The 17,662-nt window shown below is 36.5% G+C and overlaps 1 protein-coding gene across 4 annotated transcripts in view; it reads right to left on the reverse strand.

Moving 5' to 3' along the window:
* The window catches only part of LOC128871821 (organic cation transporter protein), a 65,556-nt gene that overhangs the window by 27,315 nt on the left and 20,579 nt on the right, over positions 1 to 17,662 (reverse strand). Inside the window, exon 1 of one of the 4 annotated variants that reach the window (XM_054113912.1) lies at positions 4,061 to 4,473. The exons of the other annotated variants lie outside the window; for them this stretch is intronic. The gene's annotated coding sequence lies outside the window, so the exon portion shown is untranslated. Of the gene's footprint in view, positions 1 to 4,060; positions 4,474 to 17,662 lie in introns of those variants that run through there. 4 annotated transcript variants of the gene reach the window in all.

Consider the following 17,662-nt stretch of genomic DNA (forward strand, 5'->3'; position numbering starts at 1 on the left):
TACATAATTTTATAAAAAAACAAAACAATAATGAACATTAAAAAAAAAAATCTTCAAAACTGATCAAAATGATGAGGTGCTATCGGTAAACTATCAGATGGTAAACATGACAGATTTGAATATTTAAAACTTTGAAATATGTCATGCTCCTATTATTTTAACCGCCACTGTACATTTTTCAGTTTGCTCATCTTCAATCGGCCGCCGTAGCCGAGTGGGTTGGTGCGTGATTACCATTCGGAATTCACTAAGAGAACGTTGGTTCGTATCTCGGTGAACCACCAAAATTGAGAAAAAAAATTTGCTAATAGCGGTCGCCCTTCGGCAGGCAATGGCAAACCTCCGAGTGTATTTCTGCCATGAAAAAGCTCCTCATAAAAATATCTGCCGTTCGGAGTCGGCTTGAAAGTGTAGGTCCCTCCAATTGTGGAACAGCATCAAGACGCATACCACAAATAGGAGGAGGAGCTCGGCCAAACACCCAAAAAGGGTGTACGCGCCAATTATATATATATATCTTCATTTTTATGCGTTTTTATGACTATTGATGGGTGGGAATATATTTTCATTGACGTTTTTATCGGCCCTTCGGTTTTTCACTATTTTTTGTGCAATAAAGAACAGATTCCGCCCCTTGCTTATGCAGGCCACAAACGAAAAACAAATCGAAAAATCGGGTGAAATTTCAGCAGATTGACACGCGTGTGACGCAGTTGGTAAGCCGATCGAAAACAAAATCGAACAAAAATGTTTATCAACTTGCAATCGGTTGCATGTGCGTGGCGAAGTTGACGACTTTCCTTCGGCTTTTACAATCGGTTGCGTGTGTGTAGCGAGGTCGATGATTTTTCTCATTTCCTTTGAAATTTTGAAGTGTGCACATGAGCCGACAAATGGCAACATTAAGCAAAACATTTGTTGTAATAGTTATTGAAATTAACTTTTATTATCAGGTTTAATTTAGGTTTTAATTCCTAATTCTGCCAACGGACATCCAGTGTAAATATGTACACGCAAATCTGTTTCAAAATACCATTTTATGAAAAACGTATGAACGAAATAACTGGTTTTCAGAGAAATCCCTAGTAAAGCACGCAACTTCTACTACGTACCTCGACCCCAAAAAGAACCAAACAGTGCAAAAATAAATGAAACAGGAATAGTCATAAATAAGACTTTGCTAAACCTAGTAACATCTAAAATATTTAAATTTTAATAATATATGTAAGTACATATGTAGGTAATTTAATTTCCACTTGTTGAAAACTTTTGGCTGCGAATTGAATGAAAGTCTTATTGATTCAGCAGCGTTTCACTGGAATTACCACTATTTGTTTGCACAATACTTTTGCAAAGTCAAATAAAAAGTTAACGGAAACATCAAATATCAAAGGTTGGGGAAATACTAAAAAATGTGGTGGTAATTCACTTCTAAATAGCCCTTGCTATTTAGCCGATTCAGTAAGAAAAACGGTTTGAAATAATAAATATTTTAAGAGGACAAAAGCAGAATTAATAAAATTTGCGATACAAATTTAAGTATTGCGAATGAAGTCGATAAAATACAGGAAGCTTTTGCAGTAGCATCAGAAAAGTTGGAGGGTTCGTCTTCAGTAACTCTTCGCTTGAGTTTAGCTCAAGTTTAGCATTGAGAAAGGGATTGTCGTAGATTGAAAGGGATTTAGATTTTAAAAAAATTTTAAAAGCCTAATTGCATACTATGTGCAGAAGATAATTTACCAATATTTCACAAAATTGTTATATTTTTATATCCGCCAGCTAATAACCTATACAATTTTCAAAAAATGAGAAATGATTATTAAAAAATGAAATCAAGCATGTAATACGAATATAAATAAAAGTGAATAATAGAGAAGAATAAGGCAAAGATTTTTTTATAATGAGAAAATTTTACTCATTCGGGTCTGGGAAAAAAGTATGTTTTGAGCGAATTTAACTTGCACTTTATTCTACTGAATTGTGTTAGACTATAGAGCTACGTGCCCAAATTTCTTTTTTGAATTCTGATAAAAAATTTAGAATTTTGAGGAAAATATTTCGAATTTTTATAAATTTCGTACAAAATTTGAAATTTTGGTTCATAGATACATAGAGTGAACTATGTATGTGTTTATAAAAAAACAGTTATGAAAAAATAAATAAATAAAAGCAGTCAAAACTGGTTAAAATGCTGCGGTACTATATTACCGTATATTCCAAACACATTCTGTTATTTTCTACGCACGATTGCCTGGAATGTACTTCTGACCATATCCTGCCTTTTTTCGTGCACACGTACACATATTTATTGCTGTGTATGAGTAAATTTTTGCACAACTTTTCAGTTGTAACACTTAGTACAATTGACAACTGTTCATAGACATGAAATAACAAATAGATTTTCATACCAATTGCTTCATATCGAATTAAAAAAAAAAACTATACAAAATTTAAATCAACGCCTATGTTCATGAATCCTATATCAAACGAAATATAACCTCATACAGGTATGCAGAATAAAAAAGTAGTTGTAAGGCCGCTAGGTTGCACGGGAGTCGAGACAAATATATATCGAATCTTGATTTTTTAATGAGAAGGACGTCTAGAAACATTCCATACTTTGAAACCAACGTACATGCGCTGCCTGGTGTCACCTTCAATTTTTTTTTTTTATGGTATTAGAACACTAAATCTACTATGAGCAAATAACAGAAAAGGTCTTTTCTAATAGTAGTCGCTCCTCAGCAGGCATAAAAATCTATCGATTGAAGGCGGCATACAACTGTAGGTCGCTCCATTTGCGAAACAGCATCAAAACGCAGTCCACAAATCGGACGAGGCGCAACAAAGGAAATACGCGCTAACTAAATATTTTATTTTATTTTAGTTTGTTTTATTTTTATACAATACATTTACAATTTTTTGAAAAATAGAGTTCTCTCTTTTTTTTATATTTAATATTATTTAATTTCATTTAAGTTAATTTTGTATTATTTTATTTATTTAAATTTCAGTTGATTTTTCTTTTACTTAGTTTTTCCACTTAAGTTAATTTTGATTCAGTTTATTTTATTTTGGTATTATCTACAAAGTGATCAAATGAAATGAAAATAAAAATATAAACTAGCAGAAGTCTAAATGTGTTAAAGGATATTACACAAAAGTGGTAAAGGATATTACACAAGCGTTATTTGGTTAGTTTTTCACTCGGCACTAAAATATTATATACATTTTTATTAGCAGTAAATTAACGTTATCGCCAGTATTTTCCGATTTTTTTTTTTTGGTAAATATACTTCAAATGTTACGCTGTATAAAGAAAATTGAAGTTTGGCGCCTGAGTGTATTTATGTACTTAAGTTAGTAAAAGAAGAGAGCAACATTATAAAATTCATTTTTATTAATAACTTTTGAACGATTAAAAAAATCACTTAGCTCCTTCAAATTATTAATACTGGAACCAATATGCATCGATTGGTACCCCATCGACTTTTTTGACCAATTTTTGATTGTGCGCCACAAAATAGATTATTACGTTACGTTCACAAAGTTTTCATTTTATTTTATTTAAATTAATTTTAAAGTTTTTATTTGATTTAATATAATGTGACTTATTTTTCATTGCATTTAAATTTTATTTTATTTTATTTCTTTTATTTAGCTTTAATTTTTATATTTTATTTGTAGAAAGATGAGTTGGTATGTAGTTGGTACGTCAGAGCAGGTACACTTTTATACACTACAAATGCGTATGCCAACATTTAGTACTTATGTGTGTGAGTAGTTCCGGAAAACTATTCATTTTCATTTTTAACACACACAAAAATCGGCAAAAAATGCACACCATTTCCAGGATTTATACATCTCCCCAAGCAATGAACAAAAACCAAAGCGCTTTCTTCTTTCTTTACTTTTAGTGTTAAATCAGTTAAATGGGTTTTCACTGAAGAGAGCGCAAAAGTTTAGATGTCAAAAAATATGTAGAATTTACTAAACATAAAACTTCTGCGAAAGAAAATCGCATCAATAAACAAAGGAAAATTTTTAATTCAGAACGTACACTTTCAAGAGACGCCCAACGCCAAGCACACAAATAAAAAAAACGCGGCGCGAATGCGAACAACGCAACAAAACTTAGCTAAGGTTAACGAAATGTGAAACAACAGACACGTGCAATAATATCGAACGACATAAACAAACTGAACGGCAACACAAAGCGAACAACTGTCAAAGATCCGGCAGCAACATATTGAGTGGCGAGAAAAAACAGGCTGACTATCACCAATGCGCTGGTAGGAATGCTGAAGAAAAGAGGGCGGTTAGTAACAGCAATACCTTTTGTAATGGCAATGGGCCCAGTGGCAGCCACAGCAGCCAGTCAATTTGTTGTGAGTGTCTCTGCTTGTAGAGCTAAATGATAGCAGCTTAACACGTTGAATGCCACGCCGATTTTACATGGGTTGCCCGTAGCACCAACATGAATTCGCTAGTATGCAAAACATATGATGTGGATATGAAATGTATACACAAATTTCTTATATTTAAAAAAAATATTTTTGCAAAAACGTAAATAAAATTGAAAATTGTAAAACTTTTAATTTTAGTCAAATTATGTTTTTCTTGACCCCCACTTTACTACAAAAAAACTTAGTGCTGGTCACCGATGACTCCCATGGCCTTCAACGTGTTAATAAACAAATATGCTGAGCGAAGCGAGTGAGAGGGAGAGCGAAGAGAAAAAGTAATTTATTGTTTATTTTGCACCGAGCACAGTGATACAAGATTGTACTATAAAATTCTATATAAATAAATACCGAACGCAAAACAGCTGGTTTGCGTACAACAACAAATAGACAAAAATTATACCAGTCTTGCTAAGCAAAGAGAACCCACCGAGGTATGCATGTGTGCGTATGTCGACGAGTATGTAAGTGCAAATTTACTGTGACAGCTGTAAAAAGATACAAACGCAAGTATGTTGGCTTGAAACTTGGCTTCAAGTTTGTAAATATGTACATGTGTATGTATTCATGCATATGTGTATAAAATCGGTTTAACAGTCAACCAGTTTCCGACACGATTTAACTGTTTCACATGTGCATGTATTGATCGCTCTGGGTTCCCCACATTGCAACCAGTTTAGCGATGGTGAACAAGTTACATATGCAGATAGCAGATATGCCAGGATAGATGGTCGTTTGAATTGCAAAATGATATAAAAAAATAAAAAACATTTTTTCAAATATAAAAATAAATTTACAAGTATATAAAGCAGGTAAAGGCAAAACTAAGTTCGAGCGGAACCCAACCCGGTTTTATTATAAAAAAATACATTAGCAGCCATGCTATCAGTTTGACTTTTGCTGGTATTTTGGCATCTTCATGGAAATCTAGCTCACTGATTGAATATCGTAATTATATTGTTTCCGATACCCCCTTGCCCTTGAAAGAATCTGATCGGAAATTTAAGTTTTATAAAATAATGAAAAGCTAAAAAAATACGATATCAAGGAAGACGGTATACAGGTTTCTAAATTTCCCACGCTTCCTTTTGTCTGGGTCGTGACAGAGGAAAACATTTTGAAATGCTCAAATGTTGTCAACATTTTGCAACTACGGTGCACATGGGCAAGTATACATACAGTTTGTCAAGAGTGACTTTTGACATAGAAAATAAATTTAATTTTTCGACTTCATTTGCAAAAAATAGCACTCTTTATTCATCTTTGACTTATTTTCTGTACTGATTCATATTTATTCATAGAATTTAATGGGAATTAATAAAAAAACTTGAAATTCTTTGGAAAAACAACAACTAAAGCAACAAAAACAACTACCACACTATTTGGACACTATCATAACAACGCACCAGCTGAAGCCTCAGCAATTGTGGTCACAAAATTAATGGAAATAAGGAAACAACTCGTTTTTCATCACCCCTATTCTCCAAACTTGGCTCTCTCGGACTACTACTTGTTAACCAACGGACTAGAGTGTTGGACGAAGTGTATGAGGAAAAATAAAAACCGGTTTACCCCAAACAATTAAGTAGTTTATATTTTTGCACGGACTTTTCAAACGACCCTCGTATATATAATAGATATTTCTAGAAAGAAAAAATAAATTTTATCGATATCTATAATTTTTCTAGTTTTGAGTGTTTTTACGTCTCGTTGTTGTTCGGTAAGCCAAAAAGATCAGGTTGTTAATCCAGTTTTTCAAACCTGAATAAAAACCGTCGTTAATCGACAACCGATTTCTTGGAAACAGTGCCCATCTCTAGTATGTCTCTAATACAATTCAGTTATTTCTTTTAAAATATAGAATTTAATTTAACTACAAGTCGAAATGGTTTACATAATTTCTTATACTATTCGAATGTAACTTTGAAGAAAAGAATTGTAAAACGTATTCGGTATTTAAATTTTAAGCTAAAAGAGAACAAAACTATATATCAAATTAAGCAGGTAAAAAAAGACAATATACGCTTAGATTTATTTTAAGTTTTTGGGTGAGAGCGGAAAATTCCATAAGTATAAGTACATGTGTATATATTTTGTATGGTGCATTAGACCGTACCACCTTACATTAAAAGAAAAATTTTCCCCTGAGCCTACAAAATTTTGGCAAGGAAATTTCGAAAAATAACTGTTTTTTGCCAACCAAGGTAGGGGTCGTTAAATTCCATCATATTCAGCATTTAGACTAGTGTGTAATGGTATCTTAGAATAGTACAGACCTTACAAAGCGATTCGGACCCACCCTTCGAATGAGTTGGTTGGTAGTTTTCTCCGATTAAAAAAACATCGACACAAGTGTCCATCCAATGATCGGTCAAAATTCATGTGAAAAGGAAATCTATGAAACTCAATTAATGAATTCTGCGCTCTCCACAGATATCGTTTGTCCGACATGTTACTCATAACTTTTTCCCTCTAAAGCAATTTTAATCGAGTATTCTACACATAAGTTTAGAGTGCGCTATTCCTACAGTCTGTGCAACAAAATTTTCGCACCACAAGAATCCCAGAGAGGAACAAGTGAGAATAAATAAACGAGCTGCATTCAAGATCAACAACTATTTCACAGATAGCTTTATATTAAACACCATGGTGGGTAGGAAGCTTCATTCTAATCATCTCTCGCTAAACCCAAGCCTTCATCTACCTCAAATTAAGAAGAATAAGAAATAAAAAAAGTCGCTCTTTGGCTTTTAACTTCCTGACAACTAAGTTGCTTTTAAGCCTATACAATCAAACGGCAACCCCTCGAAAATACACAGCTAAAGTATGCAACAGATTTCTGAGCGAGTTGGTTTTCCTATCCAATGATTTCCCTCATAGCTGCACAGTTACCAGTGCCCCAATCAGGCACCAATGCTTATATAATTCTTGAAATGCTTAGCAGGCTAGGCCCAGCAAGTACTCTCAACTTTTTGCGCTTCATGAAGCACACTCACTATTATACATATACGCATACGTATACATCCTTTAAGAGTTCTTTGTATATTTGTGGTGTGCGTCTTGATGTTGTTCCACAAAGGGAGCGGCCTACAGTTTTAAGCCGACTCCAAACGGCAGATGATTTTTCTATCATTTGATCTTGCATGCTCGGAGATTCGAACCTGCGCACTTACAAATGGTAGTCGTTAGTACTTGTTACTTGACTAATTTGCTGAAGTCCTAGTTTAAGAAGGGAACAATTCTAGTTTCTAGGCGAAGTCGGCGGAAGCGAATGGAAGTTTGTCATAGCTACTGCGTAATGCTAAAATGCACAAATAAAATGCATATTAATTTCTTCAACTGACACACCAGCATTTTTAGAGTGTATGTATGCAATGTATTTCCTGTTTAAAATATAGACAAAGTGCAAAACGCATGTACGAGTATGTGAAGCGTGCCCATGTCATGACTAATTCATTTAATTCAATTGAAGCAGATAAACAATAGTGAGATTTGCGTTCTCAATATTATGCTGATTCAACGAGTTAGAGCTTATTAAAAAGGAAAGAAAATATATACTACACATACGTGCATACATACCTTCTGCTCAAATATGAACGAGACGTTATCAATAAAACGGTCCGCGGATGACATATGGCAAAAATAAATTTTTTGTTTTTGGTAGGACTGTTATAAGCTTACATGGCAAATTTCAGCGTGATATGTCACATAGCTTGTTTTCTGTGCTACTGTAAACATGTCAAGCTCGATTGTGTTCTTCGAATTTAACGATGGAAATTCAAGTTGAACAAAGAATTTGTTTGAAATTTTGTTATTCCAACAAAATTTCGGCTTCAGACGCCTTAAAAATGTTGCAGACAACCTATGGGGACTCTGCTCTATCGCGTGCACGTGTTTTCCAGTGATACAAATCGTTCAAAGAGGGCCGTACATCGGTTGAAAACTTGCCTCATGAACGTCGTCCAGCAACATCAGTAAACGACGAAAACATCGGAAAAGTAAAGGAAATTGTGCTTGAAAATCGCACAAATCGCAAAATCGGTTAACGCTGAATATTATTTAGACGTTTTAAAGCGTTTGCGCGAGAACATTCGTCTTAAAAGGAAGGAATTGTGGGACAACAAGTCATGGTTCTTGCATCACGATAATGCACCAGCTCACACATCACGTCTTGTTCGCGATTATTTGAACAAAAATAATGTTAATATCGTTCCGCAAGCACCGTATTCGCCTGATATGGCTCCATGTGACTTTTTCCTGTTTCCCAAGCTCAAGTTGCCGCTCCGTGGAAAACATTTTGAGACAATTGAATTTAATTGAGATATTTTTCTTTTTAAACTTTTTTGAGATATTTTTCTCCGTTATTTTTGAATATTTCTGTTGAATATTTAAGGATTTCAGTCACTAAATCTCTGGGTAGTCAATCACTAAGTCTGGGGGTTGGAGCCGACCTTTAAAGATTTATCTACAGAATGCTTAGCGACAGAACGGCCGTGGCAGAGTGGGACCGCATCTCTCTCACCATTTCTCTAGATTATTGTTATTAATGACTTGCTGGAGGAACTGGTGAGGAGCGGCTGTAGGGTGATTGCCTATGCGGATGACGTGACAATAATTGTTAGAGAAAAGTTTGTAGATACTCTGTACGATTTGATGCAGGGATATCTGAACGTAGTTGTTCGATGGGCAGCGGACTGCGGCTTTCCGGTGGATCCCCTTAAGACGGAGCTTATCCTCTTCACGAGGAAATATTAAATACCCAGAGCTCAACTCCCCTCAATAGGGGGCGCTCCGTTGGTGCTTTCTGACAAGGTGAAGTATCTAGTAGTATCGCCTTGTATGGATGCAAGGGCGCAATTGGCAAAAGATGGGGCCTTTCGGCTAGAGTTGTATTTTGGTTCTATAATACCATAATAAAGCCAATATGGAGTCGTTGTCTGGTGGAACTTACTGTAGAGGATGGCATCAGTTAAAAAGCTGGAGAGAGTTCAAAGGTCTGCACTCATTGGAATCAGTGGGGCGCTTCAAACTACACCTACTCTAGCGCTTAATGTAATGTTAAATGTGGTAGATACCTGGTCTCACTTTCGATAGCATGATAATTTTTCGACATAAGGATAATCTGGGTACCTGGTCATAGTGGCATTGCTGGAAACTGCGAAGCCGACGAGCTGACCAGGCAAGGGACCTGTCAGGCAGTGTGCCCGCGAAATGAGAGGATCGGGATCCCCTTGACAATCTGCGCTCGGAGGGGTTCGCGGGATTATCTGAGGATGACAACATCTCAGCCCTCTAATTTTGTGGGCATCCTCATGAGGTGAAATCATCTCAGCACCTGCTCCTTAGCTCCCCCGCTCTCGCGGGGCTAAGATTTACGCAACTTGGTTCTCACTTCTTTTCTGCGCCTGCTGGCATAGCAGGTCTTGATATAAAAAATCTGATGAACTTCATCAGCAGCATAAAGCGGCTAACGCAACCGCAAATCAATCACCGTTCATAGCTCACAAATACTCGAAGAATTACGACTCAAGCATAATTTTGGGTAAATGTGTGTACTCGATAACGACTTAATAAAACTAGTCCAAGCTTAGCATACGTAGTAGCCAAAACCGAACTAGTTCTGTACCCTAGAAGATATAAGATACCGAGTTTTCAGTTACCGTCTTTAGGTGGAGTCCTACTTTATCTGTAAGAGGTCATTTGGCAAAAAATGCTGCCTGAAACCGTAGGTATAGCAACCAATGGCTATACAATACGATCATCGGACCCATTTTGAATTATGGAGATTTCGTTCCTATCTAAAGAATTTCATAAAAATTAGCCTTTGTAGGAATAACACTTGCGCTCCGATCGACGCCTCAGACGACACTGGAAGGAATTCTACATATTCCACCCATTGATATATGTGTTAAATGGATAGCACCCAAATCTGATTCTAGGATTAAAACAGCAGACATGCTAAAAGATTCGCACGGTCATGCATCAGTTCTACTAACTGTGGAACAGTTACAAGATTGTTTTTGATGCGTCTATCTATCTAGTTCTCAAAATAGATCTGAACAAAGACTATAAAATACGAGTGCCCGACAAAGTCAAATCTGTTGATAGTGGGCGCCATATTTATACTAACGGTTCAAAGATGGAGAATGACACTGGATCGGGAGTGTACTCGGCACAATTATCTTTATTGATCCTTTAGACTCCCATATTTGTATAGCGTTTTCCAAGCTGAGATCTACGCTATAGACAAAGCAACAAAAACGATAAGACTGATGGACTTACCTCCAGCAATCCTAACCATTTTTGTTGATAGGTAATCCAGCAGCGATCAAGGCTCTGCCCTCAAGCGCATCAATTCAAGGTGTGTTAAAGAATGCAGGAAGTCCCTCTCGCTCATCCAACAATACAACACCACACTTTGTAGGGTTCCCGGCCACTCTGGTGTGAAGGGAAATGAAAGGGCGGATTAATGTGCAAGGAAAGGCTCCGAGCTTGACCTTCAGCGGGTAGTTGAGAACATAAGCAACGAATTATACACTGCGATTGATCTGAGCTTAACCGCGAGAACCAATAAAAAGTAGTCTCTGACTACTAACTGCAGGGTCTTCAAAGCGATCTGGCCAAAACTGAATCTTAACATGACAAAATGTCTGCTTGGATTCAACAGATCAATTACCAGCGCCCTTACAGGTGTTATAACGGATCACTGCGCTATTGGCACCCTAACCAGTAGAATGGGTGACTTCCTCAGGAGCTCTGGAGATGAAGAAGAAATTGAATCGGTGCAACACCTCCTCTGTGAAAGTCCTGCACTTCAAAGAAGCCTTGCCAAATATCTTGGCGATTATTTCTTTGAAGACCTGGGAAATGTGCAAAAAGATCTCAGTGGTTTAAACTAAGTTGTTTGGGGATGGAATTCAAATGTAGGTCTTACACAAGCAACCTAGCATACGTTTTGCTCTGTGCATCACTTAAATTTGTCATAAATATTAATGAGATCGGACAAACCCCACACCCCCACTTTTTATGCTTCAAAACTAATTTTCGTCCATCCCTCTGATACTATAAGCTGTAAATCTCATTGTCTATAAGTTTCTTTGATTCCAAAAATAACAGCTAGCCCTTATTAAACTCTACAATTCATTCCTATTGTTCTTTCACCTTAATACGCTCGTGCTCCAGCCACTCCTTTACAAGGCTTAAATGATTTTGCCGGATTTCTGATGTCTTCGATATGTAACTGCGATATGATCTGTGAATGATGAAGTTAACACATTTTTACTTTAATAAATTTGTTTACTCTTACTGTGAAGCGTCCGCAGAGAAGTACGACTTGAAAATACTATGGAAGTTTGAATTAGTAATTTACTAATTTTATGTAAAAGACACTCCATTATTGTCATATAATCTTAAAAAGGAAATGTCATACATCCAAGCCGAATTATACTACTTGTACCATCGGGACCAAATTTTGCACGGACACTTTGAGCAACTGAATAGGATTTTTTATCCAAATAAAAAACACGAAACTAGTACAGATCCATTTTCTCACTACTCACGTAAACACTTAAGCGTGCTTACATATATACCTAAGCATCAATTTGCAAGGCAGTATAACGGCATTATTCTTATCAGAGAGATGTTTTTACTGTGGTATATGAGACGGGGAAATTAAACAGCATAAAATCAAATAAACCAACACATATAAGCACTTCAATAAAAATATGATGGGGGAGTTACCGCAAGCATTGCACTTTTATTGTCAAGTGCATTTGCTGTGTAATTTCCGAATGATGTAAACGAAATTTAAACTCACGAGGGAGTAATATGCTGAAAAACAACAAGAAAAATAACGCACGTTGTCATCTGTTGCCGAGTAACAATCGTCGGCTCTTCAAAAGTACGATTGCGAAAAATTGTTGCCCGCGAGCAAGTACTTGCACAGCACTACACTAAATGCATCGAATGGCTACGATATTGACAATAAAAACAACAACTCTCCTTTTTCAACAGCTGAACAATACACCCTTGCAATGCGAATCTTATATTTGCACATACTCATATACGAGTGCGTACGTACTATATATTATACACATGCGTATATGAACGTCGCAATGTCAACGACAGCGAGAAGCAAAAGCAATTGCAGCAACAATTATTGTCGACTATTAATCGTTATCATTTCGCAATATTTGTTGTTTTTGTTATTATAAATACTTTAAGTTATTGCTGTTGTTTTTTTTACTATGCATTAATCTTAGTTTTAACCGGTTCATATGCGAATTTAGCTGGTTCTGCTATGATATACCCTTTGATCAGAAATTTCCGGGAATATTTAAATAAAACACAGCAGAGTTAAATTTCAGGCAAATTAAATTATCTCCTTCAAAATATGAAGCAGCACACATGTGCCAACGTTTAACCCAGTCCTCCATGCACCCCTGGTAGGGCGAGGAAAGGGATGGTCTTCAGCTCCTTCGTCGCATTCTCTTTAATCTCCTCTATCGAATGAAATCTCCTTCCACGAAGTGGTAAGTTCAACTTGGGAAACAAAAATAAGTCGCACGGGGACATATCAGGTGGATACGGTGCCTGCGCGATATATGTATATTTACTTAGTGTTTGGTCAAATAATTCAGTACAATTTGGGCTCGGTGCGACGGCGCGTTAACATCATGCAAAATCCAAGAATTGTTTGCCTACATTTCCGCCCGTTTGCGATGTACAGCATCTCTCAAACGCTTCAAAGTCAATAAATAATATTCTTTATTGACTGTCTGGCCCGATGGAAGATACTCATGGCGCACTACGCCTTGGCAATCGAAGAAAACAGTCAACATCACCTTCCCGGTACTTTTTGATCATAGGGTAAGTCCACTTGTGTTTTTTCCATTACAATAAGCTCAAACCAGGGTTTACCGATCTGCTGCTGCTTAACTGATGACGCAGACGAATGCAATTTTATTGCTACTGCTGAACCCTGATTGCATTTGTAATTATCCTAATTATTATTGCTGATGTAATTAGAAGTGGAGTAGTAGCATTCTGTTCTGTTTTTAATATAATTAGTTACTATATTTTATTATTTCTTTCTTTATGTAGGTATTATTATAATATACACATTTTTATTGATTTTCGTAAAGCACATTTTCCGTGAATTTTTGTTGTTACTATGGTGTTGATTGATGGTTAAATACTCATAGCATGAACAGATTTCTCCCATTTGGCTCTTCATCAGCTCTTGCCCTAAAATTTTTGTTTATATTTCGGCCGTAGCTGAACTGCAATTCGGTAATGTCCAAATACGAAACCCGTTGTGGGCACGGAACACCAAAGTGATAGAAGTACTTTTAAAGCGTTTTTCAATAGGTGCGCTTCAACTTTTTTCCGATAGGGAGGGCGAACGACGCAATATTTTTTATTTTCGCTTGTCATTTTTAAACTTCATTAGTATACATTTCATCATGGAACGCTACACACTTGAGCAACGATTACAAATCGTGCAAATTTTTTATGAAAATAATCCTTCTTTTGCTGCTACTTTAAATCCAAATAATTGCAAAAAATCATCTTCAGTGATGAAGCTCACTTTTAGCTCAATGGCTTTGTCAACAAGCAAAATATGCGTTACTGGGCAGAAAGCAATCCACACGTGATCCATTAGGCACCTTTGCATCCCGAAAAAATCACTGTTGGGTGCGGTTTACATGCCGGCGGCGTAATTGGCCCATATTTTTTCGTTGACGAGAACGATCGCCACGTTACTGTGAATGGGAATCGATAACGCGACATGATAAACGATTATTTTTTGCCGCAATAGAATGGTATGGACTAAGACGACATGTGGTTTCAACAGGACGGGGCCACAAACCACACAGCACACGCTACAATTGATTTGTTGAAGAGTAAGTTCGATGAGCGCATTATTTCCAGAAAGGGACCGGTCGAATGGCCGCCGCGCTCGTGTGATTTGACGCCTCTAGACTATTTTCTTTGGGGTTATGTGAAGTCATTGGTCTACAGTAAGAAGCCGGCGACGATTTGTGAGCTCAGAGCCAATATTGAACGCGAAATTGCTGGAATTTCGGCCGATTTATGCAGAAGAGTGGTCGAAAATTGGGTTCAACGATTAGACTTCGTAAAACGTGCACGCGGAGGTCATGCAAAAGAAAGCGAATTTCATACTTAAATGTATATGTTCAAACTTGATAATAAAAAAAAATTAGTTAAAAAAGTCAAACCAGTTGTGTTTTATTAAAAAAAAAAAAGTTGAAGCGCTCTTACTGAAAAACGCTTTAGTACTTTTGCCATAAACAAGCTCCTCATAAAAAAAAATCTGCTATTCGCAGGCGGTATAAACCCGGTATACGAGTAGACACGCAAACTTGGTGTAAGCGCGAATGTTATATACATATATACGAATATTTTTCCTTTGATTTACTAAATTATTAGCTGTTTTGTCGATGCTAGATGTTTTGATTTCTATGTTGCATTCATGGGTCCAATATCCATATTCTATTTTAAAATTATCACCCCTATTGTTAACTAAGTTTAATATTGAAAAATATGCCACCTAGTTTCATAAATTGATTTAACAACTTTCACTAGCCGACAAAATCACCATTAGATGACTCAGCTACGTGTTTAGAGCAGCGCATGCGACATAATCGAGCGAAGATTTAAATCGATATATATCAATGCAGGTGATACAGGGAGCGGCAACTATCAAGGAAATAATGGAATAGCTTTCACCCAATCGGTCGGCATCTTTAATTACATTATTAAAAAATCGTTTCAGTATAATTGCTCCCATGTATTAAAAGAAAGTATTGAAATTATCAGGGAGAGGGTTACCGAAAATCCGACATGCCACATGTTACACTCATTAATGGACTTTTTGCGTCGGATGTTTTCAGAACGTGCCCATTTGCGGGTGGGATTTGAATGAGTAAAGTTTAGAGTAAAAAGCAGAAGTTTTTCAGAATGGTCAAGGACACACTTAATGAAAAAATACAACTTTTCTAAATCTTGAGCGTTTTCAATGTTGTTTAATCGATGTTGATCGACACAAATTGTGTTTTCTTTTCGAAAAACTTGAACTGCTTTTTCTATATCATGCCATGTTGAGATATTTTATGAGTACTTCCGAAAATGTCGCTTCAACATCTAAATTTTTACAGAATTCAATGTAAATTTTCTGAAAAAAAGAATTTGATTTCCAATTAAATAAAAATATTGTCTAACATTTAAGTACCTACTAAGTATATAAACTACTTATATACAGGGTGGCTGATGAAAGCCGCTACCAAAAAAAAATTGAATAACTTTTTTTTCTTTTTAAGTTATCTGTTCCATTTTTGTTTTAATTTGCAGATTGATCTTTAAAATTTATTAAAATGGATAACTGGGACACGCAAACAAGAATTTGGATAGTCCGCCGCTATCACGCACTGGAGTCCGTAGTTTTGGTACAGAGAGAGTACAGGCGGATGTTTGGCGGCGATCCCCCGAGCAGATGGACCATAATGAGACTGGTGAATAATTTTGCTGAGCAAGGAACAGTCGCAAGAAGGCCTTATCATCGAAACCCACCAGTTCGGACGGAGGAAACGATCGCTGCTGTAGTTGCAGCTATACAAAGCAATCCAAGGGTTTCAACAAGAAGCTTATCTGCTCAACTTGGTGTCAGCCGACAGTCTTTGCAAACAATAATGCACAAAGATTTAGACTTATTTCCCTACAAAATTCAAATGGTTAACAAACTGAATGCAGCAGACTTGCCGATTCGCTTGGAATTTTGCCAGAAGATCCGGCAAATGGTGGAAGAAGACCAAAACATGTTAAACTGCCTTTTCATGTCTGATGAGGCCCATTTCGATTTAAACGGCAATGTGAACAAACAAAATTGTCGAATATGGAGTACTTCTAACCCACAGATACTCCACGAGGCGGAGTTGCATCCTCTTCGCGTGACAGTGTGGTGTGCGGTTTCTTCACGCTGTATTGTCGGGCCTTATTTTTTGTAGAAAATGGTCACACCGTTACGGTTACTGGAGACCGTTATTTGAAGATGCTGAAAGAATTTTTCTATCCAGAACTACGCCGAAAGAGAATTCCTTTCAACTCTGTGTGGTTTCAACAAGATGGGGCAACGTCTCACATAGCCCAGACTGTTATGACAGAGTTGCGACGAAAATTTCCCAATAAACTGATTTCAAGAAACTCCGAACTTCGTTGGCCCCCCAGGTCGCCTGACCTTACTGCACCTGACTTTTTCTTGTGGGGTTTATGCAAACAAGAAGTTTATAAAACAAAGCCAACAAATTTGGATGAACTAAAACAATCCATTCGGGCAACAATTGCGGCTATTCCTGTCGCAACTCTCAAAGCAGCAATGAACAACTTTTTACTAAGATGCCGCACTTGTGTCAACGAGCATGGAGGGCATTTAAATTCAATTATTTTTAAAACTAGTTAAGCTACATTTAATAAAATTTAATGACCTTCAACTTGAAAAACAAATAAATGAATTCCATACACTAAAAAAAAAGTTATTTGAGTTTCTTAATGTAGCAAAATTCATCAGCCACCCTGTATAAGTATATATTCATATATCCGCTTATACCCTTTTTTTATGTTTTTTTACAAATAGAGGGACCTACACCTTTTTGCCTCCTCTGAACGGAAGGAGTACCCTCGGAGGTTTGCCTGCCGTGGAGCTACCGCTATTCGAAAAACTTTCTCCGTTATTTGGGTTTCATGCCTGTGTGTAAATTGAAAAATTTTCAAACAAGTGCCAGCAAATGTATTAGCATAAGCAAAAATAATAATTAAAGGTAATGAAACCGAAGAGACAAGGTTTATTAAGGTTTATTAGAGCGCTAATTTTTGAAAAGTCGATCAAAATATACACATACATACACATATTTCTCTGCAAATATTGATCGACTCGCTGATTGCATTTGCATGCCTGCTTTGAGCTGCTACGTTTTGTTTTACTTGCTGGTACCTATCAGAATTTTGGGGTCAAATGATGTTTAAAGATGTTTAAAGATTCAATTGGTCTGAATCCATTTACAAATGTGGAAAACTTAGCATACTCCGATAATTGACATACTCAAATGCAGAAGTTTAGCTCGTCTTCAGCGCAATTGATGCTTTTTAAAGGAATATTCATAACCATTTCGCCTTTTTTAAGT

The sequence above is a fragment of the Anastrepha ludens genome, chromosome 2, assembly GCF_028408465.1.
Source record: "Anastrepha ludens isolate Willacy chromosome 2, idAnaLude1.1, whole genome shotgun sequence".
In the NCBI taxonomy this organism is placed as follows: Eukaryota; Metazoa; Arthropoda; class Insecta; order Diptera; family Tephritidae; genus Anastrepha; species Anastrepha ludens.